Genomic DNA, 19,516 nt, shown 5'->3' with positions numbered 1-19,516 from the left:
ACCTCTGTGATTATCTTGTATCTAAGCCTCTGCAAACTGCCCCTTTTTTCAGTTCTTTTGACAGACTTGCAGTCTAGCCAATCAGTGCCTGCTCCCAGATAACTTCTCGCGCACAAGCACAGTGTTATCTATATGAAATACGTGAACTAACACCCTCTAGTGGTGAAAAACTGTTAAAATGCAATCTGAAAGAGGTGGGCTTCAAGGTCTAAGAAATTAGCATATGAACCTCCTAGGTTAAGCTTTCAACTAAGAATACAAAGAGAACAAAGCAAAATTAGTGATACAAGTAAATTTGAAAATTGTTTAAAATTACATGCTCTATCTGAATCATGAAAGTTTATTTTGGCCTAGACTGTCCCTTTAACGCACCGCAAACAACCGCAAACAGTCCATTTGCACAACCGCAAACTCCCCATTTGCACAAGGTTGGATACCAAGCTAGCCATGTCCCGTTCCTTGTGCTCACTGATGTCATTGAAGGTCTCTTCCTCCACCCAGCCACGTACAACATCAAGGGTCCCCGAAAGGTGACAACAAGCCCCCTGGGACGCCTGCTGTGTTTGGTCTTCCACCTCCTCAAAGCCACCTTCCTCCTCTGACTCATCTTCTTCAGACTCCTCTCTGCATTGCCTCTCTCTGCATTATTATAAGGTGTGTTAAGTAGTACTATTCCTATCAGTTTAATCCCTTTTACGTCCCCTATCAGGGGATGTGTATATGGCATGGATTTTAGGAACCGGGAGATGGAAAAAGATGCTTGGTCGGTCCTCCTACTTCAAATTTGGGGCACTGTGCGTGCAATCTAATGTGCCACCAGATAGGAGTGGTGTGTTAAGTAGTACTATTCTTATCAGTTTAATCCCTGTTACGTCCCCTATCAGGGGACGTGTATATGGCATCGATTTTAGGAACCGGGAGATGGAAAAAGATGCTTGGTCGGTCCTCCTACTTCAAATTTGGGGCACTGCGCATGCAATCTAATGTGCCACCACATATGAGTGGTGTGTTAAGTAGATCTATTCTTATCAGTTTAATCCCTGTTGCGTCCCCTATCAGGGGACGTGTATATGGCATCGATTTTAGGAACCGGGAGATGGAAAAAGATGCTTGGTCGGTCCTCCTACTTCAAATTTGGGGCACTGCGCATGCAATCTAATGTGCCACCAGATATGAGTGGTGTGTTAAGTAGTTCTATTCTTATCAGTTTAATCCCTGTTACGTCCCCTATCAGGGGATGTGTATATGGCATTGATTTTAGGAACCGGGAGATGGAAAAAGATGTTTGGTCGGTCCTCCTACTTCAAATTTGGGGCACTGTGCGTGCAATCTAATGTGCCACCAGATAGGAGTGGTGTGTTAAGTAGTACTATTCTTATCAGTTTAATCCCTGTTACGTCCCCTATCAGGGGACGTGTATATGGCATCGATTTTTGGAACCGGGAGATGGAAAAAGATGCTTGTTCGGTCCTCCTACTTCAAATTTGGGGCACTGTGCGTGCAATCTAATGTGCCACCAGATATGAGTGGTATGTTAAGTAGTTCTATTCTTATCAGTTTAATCCCTGTTACGTCCCCTATCAGGGGATGTGTAATGGCATCGATTTTAGGAACCGGGAAATGGAAAAAGATGCTTGTTCGGTCCTCCTACTTCAAATTTGGGGCACTGCGCATGCAATCTAATGTGCCACCAGATATGAGTGGTGTTTTAAGTAGTTCTATTCTTATTTGTTTAATCCCTGTTACGTCCCCTATCAGGGGACGTGTATATGGCATCGATTTTAGGAACCGGGAGATGGAAAAAGATGCTTGGTCGGTCCTCCTACTTCAAATTTGGGGCACTGCGCATGCAATCTAACGTGCCACCAGATAGGAGTGGTGTGTTAAGTAGTACTATTCCTATCAGTTTAATCCCTGTTATGTGCCATTTTTTGGTTTGCTTTTTGAAGCCACAGTGCAGCACCAGGGGCCAGAAAAATTAGGCATGTACACATGCCTGAAAAATTAGGTATTTTTGCAGCCGCTGATGTTTGTTTCCCAGGCAGAAAGTGCCCTAAAACATTGCGGCTTGAAACCTAGTTGGTGGCGGATAAGTCACGCAAGTCATCCGGCATTCAGAGATAAAATACAGCAGCGTGTGGACCATTTTTAGCCCAAGGCAGCTCATCTCATCAGGCCTTTTTTAGTCGAATGTATCGCCCACTGTCAGTCCCTTCGGCATCCATCCCTCATTCATCTTAATAAATTTGAGGTAATCTAGACTTTTTTGACCTAGGCGACTTCTCTTCTCAGTGACAATACCTCCTGCTGCACTGAAGGTCCTTTCTGACAGGACACTTGAAGCGGGGCAGGCCAGAAGTTCTATCGCAAATTGGGATAGCTCAGGCCACAGGTCAAGCCTGCACACCCAGTAGTCAAGGGGTTCATCGCTCCTCAGAGTGTCGATATCTGCAGTTAAGGCGAGGTAGTCTGCTACCTGTCGGTCAAGTCGTTCTCTGAGGGTGGACCCCGAAGGGCTGTGGCGATGCGTAGGACTTAAAAAGCTCTGCATGTCCTCAACAACACGTCTGTAAAGCGTCCTGTCCTTGCCGGCGTGGTGGTGGGAGGAGGAGGATTACTTTCACTTCTTCCCCTGTTAGATTCCCATTGTGCTGTGACATCACCCTTATACAGTGTGTAAAGCATACTTTTTAATTTATTTTGGAACTGCTGCATCCTTTCCGACTTGCGGTAATTTGGTAACATTTCAGGCACTTTATGCTTATACCGGGGGTCTAGTAGCGTGGACACCCAGTACAGGTCGTTCTCCTTCAGCTTTTTTATACGAGGGTCCCTCAACAGGCACGAGAGCATGAAAGACCCCATTTGCACAAGGTTGGATGCCGAGCTACTCATGTCCCATTTCTCGCAAATCAAGCGCCTCACTGGCATGTTGTTTCGCCGCTGGATATCTGAAAAGTGCGCCATGGCCATGTAGGAACGCCTGAAATGGCCACACACCTTCCTGGCCTGCTTCAGGACGTCCTGTAAGCCTGAGTACTTATGCACAAAGCGTTGTACAATCAGATTACACACATGTGCCATGCACGGCACATGTGTCAACTTGCCCAAATTCAATGCCGCCACCGAATTTCTTCCGTTGTCACTAACCACCGTACTTCCATGTGTGTAATGTTGCCTGACTGAGACATATCCCTGTTATCTACATCCTCTGGCAATAATGGTTGCGCATCACTATCACTCATTTCTTCCAACTGATGTGTGCTAGTGTTGGTGGTGGCGGCAGGCGGGCGAGTGGTAACTTGAGAGGTGCCCAAAGCTAAGCTGGAGGAGTATGGTGCGTCAAGGTTCTGAGTGGAAGCTGTAGAAGATTGGGTGTTCTGTGCTAGCCAGTCAACTATGTCCTAAGAGTCAGAAATGTTCGAGTTCGGGGTATGTGGCCTCTGAACACTGGGCATTATTCTAGGGCCAAAGGGATCACAGCACCACAAACACGACGGCCCCTGTGGGGTGGCCTGCCTCTGCCTGTCATTTTTTTTTTCGATTAGTGGTACTATGCGTGCAAGCTACTGTGACAACAGATATGAGTGGCACTGTGCACTGGCAGAAGTTGGCAGAGTAGACGCTGTAGGCCTGACACACACGCTTGCAGACAACTAACTGCTATTCAATCTATTACAGTCAAAATATTTTTTTTTTTTTTTAAATGTACACTACTGTTACACCAGATATGAGTTGCACTGGTGTGACACTGTGCTCTGGCAGGCACTGAAACGCACACGTGTAAAGGAAACTGACTGCTATTATTTAACACAGTCAAAAAAGTCTTGTTTTTTTTAAAACTACACTACTGTTACACCAGATATGAGTTGCACTGGGGTGACACTGTGCCCTGACAGGCAGGCACTGAAACGCACACGTGTGAAGGAAACTGACTGCTATTACTTAACACACTCAAAAAAGTTTTTTTGTTTTTTTAAATCTACACTACTGTTACACCAGATATGAGTTGCACTGGGGGGGACACTGTGCCCTGGCAGGCAGGCACTGAAACGTACACGTGTGACGGAAACTGACTGCTATTATTTAACACAGTTAAAAAAGTGTTGTTTTTTTAAATCTACACTACTGTTACACCAGATATGAGTTGCACTGGGGTGACACTGTGCCCTGGCAGGCAGGCACTGAAACGCACACGCGTGAAGGAAACTGACTGCTATTATTTAACACAGTCAAAAAAGTGTTTTTTTTTTTTTTTTTTAAATCTACACTACTGTTACACCGCATATGAGTTGCACTGGGGTGACACTGTGCCCTGGCAGGCAGGCACTTAAACGCACACGTGTGAAGGAAACAACCGCAAACAGTCCATTTGCACAACCGCAAACTCCCCATTTGCACAAGGTTGGATACCAAGCTAGCCATGTCCCGTTCCTTGTGCTCACTGATGTCATTGAAGGTCTCTTCCTCCACCCAGCCACGTACAACATCAAGGGTCCCCGAAAGGTGACAACAATTTTTTATTTAACACAGTCAAAAATGTGTTTGTTTTTTTTTTTTAAATCTACACTACTGTTACACCGCATATGAGTTGCACTGGGGTGACACTGTGCCCTGGCAGGCATGCAGGCACTGAAACGCACACGTGTGAAGGAAACTGACTGCTATAATTTAACACAGTCAAAAAAGTGTTGTTGTTTTTTTTAAATCTACACTACTGTTACACCAGATATGAGTTGCACTGGGGTGACACTGTGCCCTGGCAGGCAGGCACTGAAATGCACACGTGTGAAGGAAACTGACTGCTATTATTTAACACAGTCAAAAAAGTGTTGTTTTCTTTAAATCTAAACTACTGTTACACCAGATATGAGTTGCACTGGGGTGACACTGTGCCCTGGCAGGCAGGCACTGAAACGCACACGTGTGAAGGAAACTGACTGCTATTATTTAACACAGTCAAAAAAGTGTTTTTTTTTTTTTTTTTAAATCTACACTACTGTTACACCGCATATGAGTTGCACTGGGGTGACACTGTGCCCTGGCAGGCAGGCACTTAAACGCACACGTGTGAAGGAAACTGACTGCTATTATTTAACACAGTCAAAAAAGTGTTTTTTTTTTAAAATCTACACTACTGTTACACCACATATTAGTGGTGGCAGTGGGCAAGTGGGCACTGACACACACGCTGGCAGGCAGGCAACTGCAATTAGATTACACAGGAAGAAAAAAAAGCAGCCCTAAAAGGCTGGAATGGAATGGCTGGAATGTGCCTGCTGACTGTGAGGTACAGAGTCAAAGTATTACTAAACAACCGCAAACAGTCCATTTGCACAACCGCAAACTCCCCATTTGCACAAGGTTGGATACCAAGCTAGCCATGTCCCGTTCCTTGTGCTCACTGATGTCATTGAAGGTCTCTTCCTCCACCCAGCCACGTACAACATCAAGGGTCCCCGAAAGGTGACAACAATTTTTTATTTAACACAGTCAAAAATGTGTTTTTTTTTTTTTTTTAAATCTACACTACTGTTACACCGCATATGAGTTGCACTGGGGTGACACTGTGCCCTAACGCACACGTGTGAAGGAAACTGACTGCTATAATTTAACACAGTCAAAAAAGTGTTGTTGTTTTTTTTAAATCTACACTACTGTTACACCAGATATGAGTTGCACTGGGGTGACACTGTGCCCTGGCAGGCAGGCACTGAAATGCACACGTGTGAAGGAAACTGACTGCTATTATTTAACACAGTCAAAAAAGTGTTGTTTTCTTTAAATCTACACTACTGTTACACCAGATATGAGTTGCACTGGGGTGACACTGTGCCCTGGCAGGCAGGCACTGAAACGCACACGTGTGAAGGAAACTGACTGCTATTATTTAACACAGTCAAAAAAGTGGTTTTTTTTTTTTTTTAAATCTACACTACTGTTACACCGCATATGAGTTGCACTGGGGTGACACTGTGCCCTGGCAGGCAGGCACTTAAACGCACACGTGTGAAGGAAACTGACTGCTATTATTTAACACAGTCAAAAAAGTGTTTTTTTTTTTAAAATCTACACTACTGTTACACCACATATTAGTGGTGGCAGTGGGCAAGTGGGCACTGACACACACGCTGGCAGGCAGGCAACTGCAATTAGATTACACAGGAAGAAAAAAAAGCAGCCCTAAAAGGCTGGAATGGAATGGCTGGAATGTGCCTGCTGACTGTGAGGTACAGAGTCAAAGTATTACTCAATGATGACGAATAGGGGGCGGATTGAACATCGCATATGTTCGCCCACCGCGGCGAACGCGAACATGCTATGTTCGCTGGGAACTATTCGCCGGCGAACAATTCGCGACATCACTACTTATAATAAGTGTTAATATGAAAAACAGGCAAGCAGGTTACTGAGCAGGAGATAAGAATATGTATGTCCAGTTCCTTATTGCAATGCTTCTTAAGCTTTATGGTGTATATATTGTGAAAATAGCGACCGTTACCTTCCGCAACTGGGCTTCACAGGAAATTACCACAATGTGTCTCATAACATGGTATGTTATTACCTGAAACCTCCAGCCACTTCCTTTGCCACACCTTTGATTTTTTGTTCTGTTACCTGCAGTCTCTCTCCAAGAGTTCAAACAAACACACTGCTTAGCCTGTACCTCTATCTTCCAAATGCTTCCAGCGTAGTCTCGCCAGACCTGTTATTCATGTAGCTCCACTTCACAGCAGCGAACTTATTTCAACTCTGTGAAAAACTCCTTGTGGAGGCTGCACTCATGTGAGTACTTCACAATCAAATGCAAAAACAGCCAATGTACGTTTCTCCCAAAATCCTTTGCAAAAAAGGGCTTCATCAGGCTGATGTTCACCACACTAATGCTTTTCCTGACATAAATGCTTGGAGACCTATTTTGACTTCATCAACATAAAGTTACTATTTGACACTACTATATTATTACAATTTAGAAATGGACTGTTTGCAGTTTTTTTTATTATCTTTGCAAAGATTTTTTCTTAAAGTAACAGCGCTGTTATTTCCTAGTCATTGTGGCCACATAAGATTTTTGTGATTAGGTATAGATTTCAATGCTGATGCATAGTGTGTTTTAGTATGTATGTTGAATGAATGCAATGTGTGAGTACTTGATACTTTGTATATATATATATGTATATTTGTTCAGCTTTACCAATACTTGCTTGATTTGTTTCAGTTCTGGAATTGGAACTATGTAACAATAAATATGTGCTTTATATAAATATAAAGAGTGCTGTATTCCCTGTCTTTTTAAAGGCCTAATATTAGATTGAGACTTTTTTTCTTCTCTTATAGTGTTGTATAAAAAAAAAACAAGTTAGATTATAACTTGAACTCTGTACACTTTTTGGATCTTAACATATTTAAGATTGAAGCCTGGGATGAAATCTGTTTTGGCACATCGTTATATACGAAGCCTACGGATCGTAAGTCTTTACTTGATGCAAGAAGTTTTCATCCCAGGCACCAAAAGAAAGGGATTATCACCTCTCAACTCACTCGTGTTATTAGGAGTAATAGTGAGATACCTATGATGCAGACTCAACTTAAGGAGATGGGTGATAAATTGGTGGAGAGAGGCTATGCCAGGGAGGAAATAATGACAATCCAGGACAGGCTATTGGACACTACTGCCACTAGGAAGAGTGAGGATGGAGCTAAGACAGGCCCTGGACAATTGAATATGGTTACCACAGACTCACCTAGACGTGAATATTTGACAAAAGCTGTGAGGAAACACTGGCCGGTGGTAGAGACTGATCCTACACTCCCATTTATGAGGACTCCTGTCCCCAGAATAGCATACCATAGAGCAAACAATCTGAGAGACCTATTGGTCAAGTCTGATCCTGTTAAGCAATACAGGAAGGATACATGGTTGAAGGCGACAAAAATGGGCTGCTTCCCATGTGGAAGTTGCATTAAGTGCAATGGGATGCTTAGGGGCAGTACATTTCAGCACCCGAATAATAATCACAGGTTTGAGATCAGACATCAACTGTCTTGTACAAGCACGTTCATGATATATATGCTGATATGCCCGTGCTCTAGGGTCTATATTGGCAAGACGGTGACAACCTTTTGGGAGCGTATGGCTAATCAATGTTGCTCCATACGTGATGCACTCATCAAAGGAGAATCTGAACTGCCAGTGGCACGCCATTGTGGCCAGTTTAAACATGCCATTTCAAGTCTGAGATCTATGCTCATAGATCATGTACCTCCTATGCCTAGGGGGGGTAATCGAGGAAAATTGCTGCTTCAGCTTGAGAGCAAGTGGATTTATTGATTGGATACCCTGTCCCCGAGGGGCCTTAATTCCTCCTTGGACTTTAGCCCTTTCTACTAGTTTGAATGATACAGGATGGAGCCCACTCTTCCTGATTATCTCCTAACAGATATTGACCTATATGGTCTTTTTTGGGTCTCACTGTACACCAAAGTTTCTAACATAATCCATTAAGGCATGAAGTGTAATTTTGTTTTTTGTTTTTTTCTTTGTATATATTATTGATATTAGTTTTTGTATATAAGTCTTGACATGGATAAGACATTATTTAAGGCAACCTAAGTAGTGTATGTAGATTTAGTGTAGGTTACAATTGCACAGATCACATTATATATATTTTTAATGGATTTTGTGTAGATTGGTCATTGTATGTGTGCTGCTGCAGATAGGGGTCTAGCTGCGATGCCATAAATATCCTGTGTGGATCGTGTATGGTATTCCAAGTGAATAGGCATCGCCACTTATATCCCAGTCCGTTTGCAGTAGCAAAACTAAACGATCGATATATATCCTTCATTTCACGCAAGTACAACATGGGTACAGGGGTGGTGACGTTGCGCACAAGGGTGCGTTTTGATGACGTCAGACGCTCATTTTCTATGGCGGTACACCTGGAGCTGTAAGTGGAGTTAGAGGGGTATATAAGGATTAAACATTAGTAAGTTTGTCATTAGTTTTAGTTTATTTGTTGTATGTATTTTTGACATTTTAAAAAGGTGCAGCAATGCACCAAAACGATTGAATAAATTAATAATTTTTACTAAAAAGACCACTGAGTGCCTGTAATTTTGGATGGACTTTGGATTTATTTATTCAGCGCACTGTGGCAGTGTATTATATGTAAGATTGTGCTATCCTCCTTGGTGTATATATATATATATATATATATATTTATATATATACTTTATTAGTATTCTTACTCTTAATAATAATATTCTATTGATCCATGGCTGCTATGTCATCCCTGGGGTAAGTTTGCTACTTTTTGTTTTATTTTTTTTTAAATCAAAGTTTTTTATTGAGGAATACCAGGAATACAAAAGTAAAATACAATAAGCGGTATACATAGAGTTAAAACATGACATCTCAAAAGCTTATACAGGCCTCAAATCTCTAGTACAATATGAACTAATCGCATTCTGGCGTTACCTCTTTTTCATTTTGTTTCCTAAGTCATGACACAAAAATAAAAAGAGAGAGACTATTCACATATTGGATATCCATAACAACTTGTACATCCTATGGTATGGTAAACTATATATAACAGGGAGATGTATTTATTAACTGATACTTTTCATAATGTAAGAAAGCACAAACGGGTTACACACCTTTGACATGCTATATAAACCAGTGGGGACGAGAGCGTAATATGTCTACCTACCGGTGGTCCCAGCACCAACTAGTTATAGTCATATGAGGGGAGTGGAGAAAGAGAGAGAGAGAGAGAGACAAAAAAAAAAGGGGGGGTAGAAGGAGGGGGGGGGGGGAATAGACAGAGAGGACAGGGGGGAAAGGAGATGTAGGTGTATGCGTGGAAGGAGTGGGGTGCAGTTAACCTAGTCTGAACGGATTAGATATGGTGTAAGGGTCTACTCTCTACAGCCTGATCCCAATCCGATCTATTCCCCATAGAATTCAACCCATCCCTCCCATACCTTGACATGTAGGTCTGCCTTGCCCATTATATTGTAGACATAGCTTTCCATTCGTTTCATATGAGTGAGTTGATCAACCACATCCTTTATAGAGGGAGGCAAAACTTGCTTCCACTTTCTGGCAATTATTAATTTGGCTGCAGTAAGAAAATATATCAGGAAGATCTTTTTCGGTAGAGGCATTCTAGGGAGACCCAAGTGCAGCAAACCAAGCGCAGGAGAAGCCGCTATATTATAGTGTAAGTCTCCCAGCAATTTTAGGCATGATCGCCAAAAGAGCCTAATTTGAGGGCACTCCCACCACACATGCATCCATGTGCCTATCTGTCCACAGTTTCTCCAACACAATGGTGAGGAGAAGGGGTACATCTGGTGCAAACGTTTAGGCACTAAGTGCCATCTGTAGACTATTTTGTAATGAATTTCCCAGAGTGTCGAGCAATGCAGGTATCTCCTAGCTAGCAGCATCTCTCTATGGTAATCTCCCAGACCAATAGACTCGTGAAGATCCATCTCCCATGCTAAGTGTGACACAGTTTTCACCATTGCTTGTTCTCTAATTAATAGGGAATAGAGGAAAGACATCATACCCTTGGGTTTGTGAGCTGAACTCCAGCACGACTCCCATTTAGTCCTTTTCCTCCAGACTCTGTTTAGCAGTCCCCAACTTCTAAGAAAACTGAGCAATCTAAAAGCTTCAAAATAACATGTTTTGGAGATATGGTGTTTTGTCATAAAGGAGTTAAGGGAGAAATGATCAACTCCCTCCTGAATATCCTCAGCTAGTAGATTATCAATGTCAAGCCATATGTTCATATGGGCTTCCTGGAGACACCACGCAACGCTTACCACTAAATGTACGGGAGACAGATGTGGAGCTATATTCGATCTGTGTCTGTTTTTGTCCCAAAACCAAAGAGCATCTACCATAACTGGCTGACTTATTCCGAGCTTATCTCGGCAGTGAGCTGGAATCCATATCAGATCTGACAGCTTCACATGTAATGGCAAAGTATCCCTCTCTACCTCTTGCCATCTAAGGTTAGGGTCAACAGTACTCCATCCCATTATGTGGGATAATCGGGCCGCATCGTGGTACGAAAGGATACTTGGTACCGACAGGCCTCCCTGTTTGACCTTTCTTTGCAAAACATAACCCGAGATCCTAGGCCTCCTACCCCTCCAAATGTAAGCTGAAATCATACTTTGTAATCGGTTTATTATTGATCTGGGGATTTGAACAGGGATGCATCGAAATAGGTATGTAATTTTTGGGAGGAACGACATTTTAAACGAGGCTATCCTACCAGACCAAGAAATTTCAGACTACTCCCATGAATCCAGAATCTTTTTAAACTCTTGCATTCGGTTAGTATCATTGTAACTAGGTCGGGGCTCAAGTAGACTCCCAAGTGTTTTATGCTATCTTTCATCCATTTAAAATTGTATCTTCTTTTAATTTCAGACACTACTGAGTCTGGAATTCCAATCGACAGGGCCTCAGTTTTAGCTAGATTCAGCTTATAAAAGCTCAGTGTGCCAAACTGTTGTATAACCTCCATGAGAGCAGGCAGAGAGGTCTGCAAAAAGTGCGATTTTATGAGTGGAATCTCTGAGCGTGACACCCTCGATTTTATTATTTCTCCTGATGGCTTGCGCCAGGGGTTCTATCACAAGCGGAAATAATAAGGGTGACACCTGAAATTTTTCAGACTGAAATCCTACGCCTGCCACCACCGCCGTGGGGCCTGTATATAAGGTCCTCACCATGATAATAAACCGCTCCGGGATCCCGAAGCTTCTTAAGACCTCCCACAAATAATCCCACCTCACCCTGTCAAACGCCTTTTCCGCGTCAAGAGACAGGGCGAGGAGGGGAATCCGCCTATTTTGGGCCTCAGACATTATGTGTACTAGCCGCCTGGTGTTATCGGGTCCCTCTCTACCCGGTATGAACCCCACCTGGTCTCCGTATATCAAAGACGGCACAACTTTAGCCAAACGGTTGGACAAAATGTTAGAATATAATTTAGTGTCTACATTTATTAATGATATGGGTCTATAGCTCCCACATTCCGCCGGGTCTTTATCCGGTTTTAGTAAAGTAACTATATTAGCTTCTAGAAACTCTGGTGATACCGTCCCTAGAGCCATCATCTCATTAAAGAATCTGTGTAAGATAGGCGTAATTATATGTTTGAAGGTTTTATAGAATTTCCCCGTGTACCCATCAGAGCCAGGGGCCTTCCCTAATTTGAGTTGTTTAATCACCAATTTGATCTCCTCGATAGATATTGGAGCTTTCAAAAGTTTTGTGTCATGCTCAGATAGAATAGGTAGTTCTAGATTCCCAAAGAAAGAGCCTATTGCCTCTGTCGAGGTGATTGCATTATCTTGCGGAACTTGTATATTATATAGAGAACTATAAAATTCACTAAAGGCCAGTCCAATTTCCTTCGGGGAGGATATCTTAGTGTCCCCTCTTTTAATAGCCACTATATGTTTTTTGGCTGTTCGATTGCGCAGTTTGTCCACTAGGAACGTAGTTGGTTTGTTGTTACAGTAATAGAATTTCTGCCTGAACTTATCTAGGGTCCTCTGGACTCTCAAAAGTTCTATCTCTAATCTGTTTTCTTAGCGTTTGTATCTGACCGTTAATCTCTGCAGAATAGGCCCTAGAAATTTTAAGTTGACAGTTTCTTAATTTGCAAGTTAACTCAGCCAACGTGCCAACGCTTTTCTTTTTTGCTTTGGCTGCCAATTTAATATAGAGACCTCTCATGTAAGCTTTGAGAGTAGACCATAGGTTCTGACAACTCGTTTGGCCGTCATCATTTAATTTCAAAAAGTCTGTGATGGCCTCATTGCTGTTCAGTATATCAGCTGGTGATTGGATCAGCCAGTCTGCCAGTCTCCAAGAATATCCCTCATTCGGGATAATTGGCCCCAACTCTAGTGTCACAGAGTGGTGGTCAGACCAAGAGATCGGAAGAATACTAGATCCTACTGTTTTATCCAAGAGTTTAGCCGATGTAAAAAAGGTGTCTATCCTAGAGAACGACCCATGAGGGTTTGAATGAAAAGTATAATCGCTCATTGAGGTATTATATGCCCGCCAAGCATCATAGAGTTGGAACTGGATCATCACCTTCCGGAATGCATCTGCCTTGGACTTCGAGGACCTATCTTTTTTAAGTGTAGGAGGTACTAATTCGTCGATATCGGGGTCCCACGTGAGGTTAAAATCTCCATCCACACATAATTCTCCCTGTCTGATGGCTGTGACACGGGTGAGTGTTTTTTTAAGGAATTGTGTTTGCTTCACGTTAGGGATGTAGATATTTACGAAGGTAAATAGAATATTGTTAACATTACAGACGAGGAAAATATATCTCGCTTGAGAATCTATTTCACTATAAATTTCTTCGAAACTTACTGAATCCCTGATCAAGATTGCTACACCTCTGGATTTAATGTGGTGGGAGGCTCTATAGACATGTGAATAATTGCGGAATGTAAATGTCTCTCCCTCCCGGTGCCGCCAATGGGTCTCTTGAATGAAAGCTACATCTATTTTCGCCTAAGCTGATTAAGTAGGAGACTTCTTTTAGTTGGGGAGTTTAGGCCATGAGTGTTGTGAGTAAGGAACTTTAAGCCTGACATCTTTAACAGCAAGTGTGTCTAGGTAGAAAAGGATATCCCTGGGTAGGAGGGTAGGTTGCTTGAGATGATGCAGGGAGAAGAAATAGGGGGGGGGGAGAAAAAAAAAAAAGGGGGGGTAAACCCCCCACTTCTCTCCCCCTCTCTCCCCCCACCCCCTGGTTAAAAGGGCCAATAAGTTAGAAAGGGTTTCCAACCACTAGTATCTGTGTACCCTAGTGCTTATCTTAGAAGGCTAATATTGAGTTCAATATAACTTGAAGACGGATATAAGAATAACTTATAACAATATATTGGTGATTGCGGGTAAACACCGCTAATTAGTTCACTTATCGTGAGAGTGAACTATGACTAAGAAATTTTACTTTATGTGTACTCTCTGAAATACAGCTATATAATCCTTCTTAACATATAAATAGAGAGAGAACGTTGGAAGAAGAGGTAGATAGAGAAAAACAAGAAGAGAGATGGGAGGGGGAAAAGAAAAGAGATGAATAACTCAGTGATAGGGCCTAAGGGTAATGGATACTGTGAGAAGTAATTAAAATGATCAGACCCAATTATATTCTCTATTAATGATCTATGTTATACCCCTACTTCCACCTCATCAAGAGATGGACAAGGACCAAGGAGAGAGGTATGCGGAGAAATGTAGGGATTAAGGGGGACAACGTATAAAGAATTGGTAAAGAGAAAAGAAGTAGGGAGAGAAAGGGTAGAGGAACCAAGTAAGATAAGAAAAGGAGATAAGGAAGGGGGGGGGGGCGGAGGTAGCTTATACAATTTGTTGTGGCTACCTTTGACCACTCTTTGCAAATAGGTAAACACCTAAGGAATATTTTAAGGTCCTGGTTAGGCTAGATCTGCTTAGACACTTTAAAACCCAAATTTGTAAGGTCCAGTGGGATCTCACAGAAGTATATAGCAACCAATTAGTGTCTAGTGGGGGAGATAAGGTATCAACACAGGAGGGGGAGATAATATGTGGAAGTACACTCTGCAACTAAACTGTGTAAAATGAATAATATTGGTGGAATACAATACGACAAGCATATTACACTTTCATGCATGTAGGATTACATCAACATTTTTACTGTGATAAAAAACATTTAGCAAATGCTCAACATTAAAGACATATATACTGAGGTCTAGTGACCTTGCTAACCTGACCGTTCTGCGGCCTAAACTCAAACTTGTCTTCTTCCTGTAACTTGAAAAACAAAAAGGAACCCTGAAAAGAAGAAGGACAAAACAACCAAACAACATTCAAATAACACTATTATGAGTAGTTAGACCGTTTCACAAGTCCATGGTGAACTAGAATAGAAGAATTACAATGGACATGTATTATGTTAGTCTCGTGCCCTCAAAAATTGGGCCAAGTAAATCTTGAACATGTCCTTCTTTGGCTTTGTAGAAAGGAAAAGAAAGCTGACTTGTCTATAACTTCAAGTATTGCAAATTATTTTCCACCTGTTAGCAACACTCTTGTTGCTCCAGCCCTAGATTTGTTAAAAGGCCCTGTTCTAATAAGAAAATAGCATAGTTCTTATTTTCATGCTGGAAGAACAGTCTAACTGGGAAGCCCCACCTGTACTTGATCCCGGCTCTCCTCAATTTTAGGGTGACAGGAGAAAATGATCTTCTCTTTGCTAAGGTGAAGGAAGAGAGGTCGGGAAACAGCTGAATCCCAGGGTGTTTTTCTGCATCAGTTTTTCTTTAAAAGTAAAATAGTGGAGGCGTACGATGACATCTCTTGGCAGCTCCAAAGCCATTGTTCTCGGTTTGATTGCTCTATGAGCTCTATCAATTAAAGCGTCTGTACTCTGGAACGGGCCCAGAAGGTCTTTAAATAGGTTCAGCAGATATTCAGGCAGATCAGTAGGGCCGACATCTTCCTTAATGCCCCTTATCCTGATATTGTTCCGTCTGGACCTGTCTTCATTGCCTCAGACCTTTCGTTCTGAATGTTTAGGTCTCTTCTTAAATATCAGCAACTGAATTCCTGATTTCACTTCTGAGTGAGGAATAGTGGGTATCTATTTTAGATGATAGAGCATTAATTGAGTCCAAGACCATGGAGTCAGAGTGAGACGGCTTTCCCTTTGGGAGACCATCTGCCTCAGGTATTTCTTTATAAGATGAGCGGGAGTCTCTGAATTCTTCATCAGAACCCTCTCTATCAGAAAGAATTCTGTTATTAAAATGATCCGCTACTGTACGCTTGGGGCCCTCTCCAAGTCTTTGCTGGTGTTTTTTCTTGTTGGAGTGAGCCATTTTGGATTATGGGTTGTGAGACCCCCTATGGGAAAGATTATAAGCCAGTAGAGAAGGGTAGTTTGAGAAGCACCGACTTTTAGAATGAGTGTCACTGTAGTTGCTTATACGCTCCACATCTCCCCCTACCTAAGACTTCAGTGTGAGGCCATGGTTCAGATTATGTGTCTTATCAAATCTGGGGTTTTATCTTTTAGGGGCATATGAATATCACCCCCCCCCCCCCCTTGAGCTAGTGGTGCTTCTTCAATGCAATGTTGATAGAAGACGCTACACCTCGGGAACTGTGTCCTCACTGGACCTAGACGGACAAAGGAGAGTGGATATGACCTGCTGTGGTGGTACACAGCAGGAAAGGGGAGAGGCGAGCGCCCCACGTGATTGCACTATAGCTGAGATGCAGAGTTAATATAGGTGAGCAAACTTTATAGTATATGAAACAGAAAAAAGGCGCTTTTTATGGACCTACTAACCCACACTGTATTGCTAGGGCAGGAGAGAGAGAAGCTGCACAGCCATCCAAGGAGCTGCCATAGATGATATAGTTCAGGAATGTAGGGATTTATTCAGATCACATATATTGATAGTCCTAGTTAGAACTTACATAGGCCTTTTGCAATCTCGCTCCCTCTATAATTGAGTTGCTTACAGTACACTCTTTTCAATGTGTGAGTCAGGAAAGAAAAGAACTTTTATTCAGCTCAATGCTCAGGATGAAGTATTAGCTAAGTTCTATGGTTGAGGGCCTAAACCACTTGGCTCAATCCTGACATAGCAGATATACTGAGTGATGAATAACCCTCTAGAATCTTGATATAGCTGTGCTGTGTCTTTAGAGCAGCTGGAATGTGGGTTGCTGTGTCATACAAAACTGTCGCTTAATGTACAGTCCCAGTGAGGAGGGTATTGGTAAGTGTGTTATTATTGGGGGTGCATCAGCCCCTAGGAGCAGAGTATGGGTATAATATGAATTAAATGTCTTTTTAAAGAGCCTGCAATATTCAATTTCCCTAGGGGTGGAGGAGAATGAGCTGCTACTTTTTTTTATATTTCACAAAGGTGTATATCTTGTTTTTTTATTGCAGTTTGCTATTTTTACAACTTCAGTTTCTTAGCTACATTATCTAAACTAATTCTTTATAACTAATTACTATTTTTTATTTAGATCTGTCCAAATGCTTTAATTTATGATTCTTGAAGTCTACCTTGGCTCACCGTATAATCATTCACCAACTAAACTTTCAGTCCATACACTTCCCCATAAAAGAAAACAGGGCTGATGGATAACTCGGCCATATCTATAATAGTGTAGACTACTGAAGAATCCTCAGTGGGCACTCTTGACCACAAATTTCAGCTCCCTTGTTTGGTCACATAGAGAATGGCCTTTACAAGTTAGCACTATTCCTAGTATTGTTCCTTTACATATATTTAATGATAAAACATACCTGTTATAAAAAGTAGACATGTGCGATTTGGTTCGGTATGAATCGAAATTCGGACGAATTTTGCCAAATTCGGATCGATTCGAATTTCCGAATTGCGGCAGTACCGAATTGGATGGATTTGGATGGATTCGGATGGATTCGGATGGCCATGTATTACACTAGTATTGTACAGTATACTAGTGTAATACACAGCACATCCCACTTAACAGTGCCGAAATTCCGAAAATCCGAATCAATTCGAACCGAATCGAACTGAATCGAACCAAATTTCACACGAATCCGAAAGAATCCGAATGAATCCGAAACGAATTCATTCGATTTCTTCCGAATTCGAATCGATCCGAACCAAAATTCGAATCGGTCCGAATCGATCCGAACCGAACCGAATTTTTCGCGACTGCACATGTCTAATAAAAAGTGTAATAAAAAAAGACAACAAAAAGAAAAAAGAGGCACTTGACCCTGATGTTGGGTATATTATAAACACTACTCTGTTTCACCAAATTGAATAAAAAACAACTTTTTTTCTATTTTCTATACTCTTAAATTATTGATAAGGTCAGTAAAGTTGAGGTGGTGTAAATGTATATTCACTGATATAATTGACTGATCATATATTTTTTCTCTAAAGGGGTTTTCACAGTGGCTATGTTTAACTCAACACAAAAATGTAATAAAAGTTTTATTAATAAATATGTGCAAAGGAACACTATTAAAAATAGTGGTATCTTTTTATCTTGTAAATATCTTTCTCTATGTGGCTCAGTTTTTAATTCTGAGTGTTATAATAGCAGACACACACCTCAAGGATACCTATTTATATATTTATTTTGTATCAAAGTAAACTTTGAGGTAATGCTACATTTATTGTCATGTTTGTTTGTTTGTTTATCACACACCTTCATTTTTTCATGTAAATTACATATTCAATCATTCCTGGCCATTGGTCAGCAGACATGTCCTTGTTCCTGGCCATTGTTCAGCAGACAAGTCATCATTCCTGGCCATTGGTCAGCAGACAAGCCATCATTCCTGGCCATTGGTCAGCAGACAAGCCATCATTCCTGATAAATGGTAGACTTGTAAGCCAGTCATTTTGCTCTTATGTATTTTCAAAATTACCTGCAGAATATAGAAGGATAAATCCTCTTTGACAATGTTGCCACAGTTTTAAATATCAGGGAAGCACAAGTCTTTCACTAATGTAACTACTTCCATAGCATATCTGAGCTGATAGTAGTTTTTTCTTAGTTAATTGAGTCTCGTTAGATCATTTTATTTCATGTAATTGGCAAGAGTCCATGAGCTAGTGACGTATGGGATATACAATACAACCAGGAGGGGCAACGTTTCCCAAACCTCAAAATGCCTATAAATACACCCTTCACCACACCCACAATTCATTTTTACAAACTTTGCCTCCTATGGAGATGGTGAAGTAAGTTTGTGCTTGATTTTCTTCTATGATATGCGCTTCTCAGCATCTTGAAGCCCGATTGCTGTCAGAGTACAGTGTTTGTCAGAGGGATGTGAAGAGAGTATCACCAATTGATTCTATGGTTTTCCTCACGGGAAATCTTTTCAAAGGTTCTCTGTTATAAGTCGAAGAGATTCATCTCCAACCTCCCTTTTCAGATCGACGATATACTCTTATATTCCATTACCTCTACTAATACTGTTTCAGTACTGGTTTGGCTATCTGCTATATGTGGATGGGTTTCTTTTGGTAAGTATGTTTTCATTACTTAAGACACTCTCAGCTATGGTTTGGAACTTTATGTACTAATATAAAGTTTTAAATATATGTATTGTACTTATATTTGCCATGAGTCAGGTTTATGTATATTTCCTTTTGCAGACTATCAGTTTCAAAATTGGGAAACATATTTAGGAAGTTATTTTTTCTTACCTGGGGTATAGTTCTTTCTTCAAATTGACTGCTTTTTCATTAATTTTCATGGGCAAAATTAGGCTTGCGAGGATGCAAAATGCTGATATTTATTGCGTCATTCTTGAAATGTTCGGTGATGCAAATTCATCATTTCTGGCGTCTTAGTTGATGCCAGGTTTCCTTGCACAAGGTGCGTCTGCCATGACACACACGAGTTGCGTCATTTCCGGATGTTGTTAGCACCAAAAATGTT

Source organism: Bombina bombina, chromosome 4, assembly GCF_027579735.1.
Source record: "Bombina bombina isolate aBomBom1 chromosome 4, aBomBom1.pri, whole genome shotgun sequence".
In the NCBI taxonomy this organism is placed as follows: domain Eukaryota; kingdom Metazoa; phylum Chordata; class Amphibia; order Anura; family Bombinatoridae; genus Bombina; species Bombina bombina.
Note: the sequence above shows the minus strand (reverse complement) of the source record.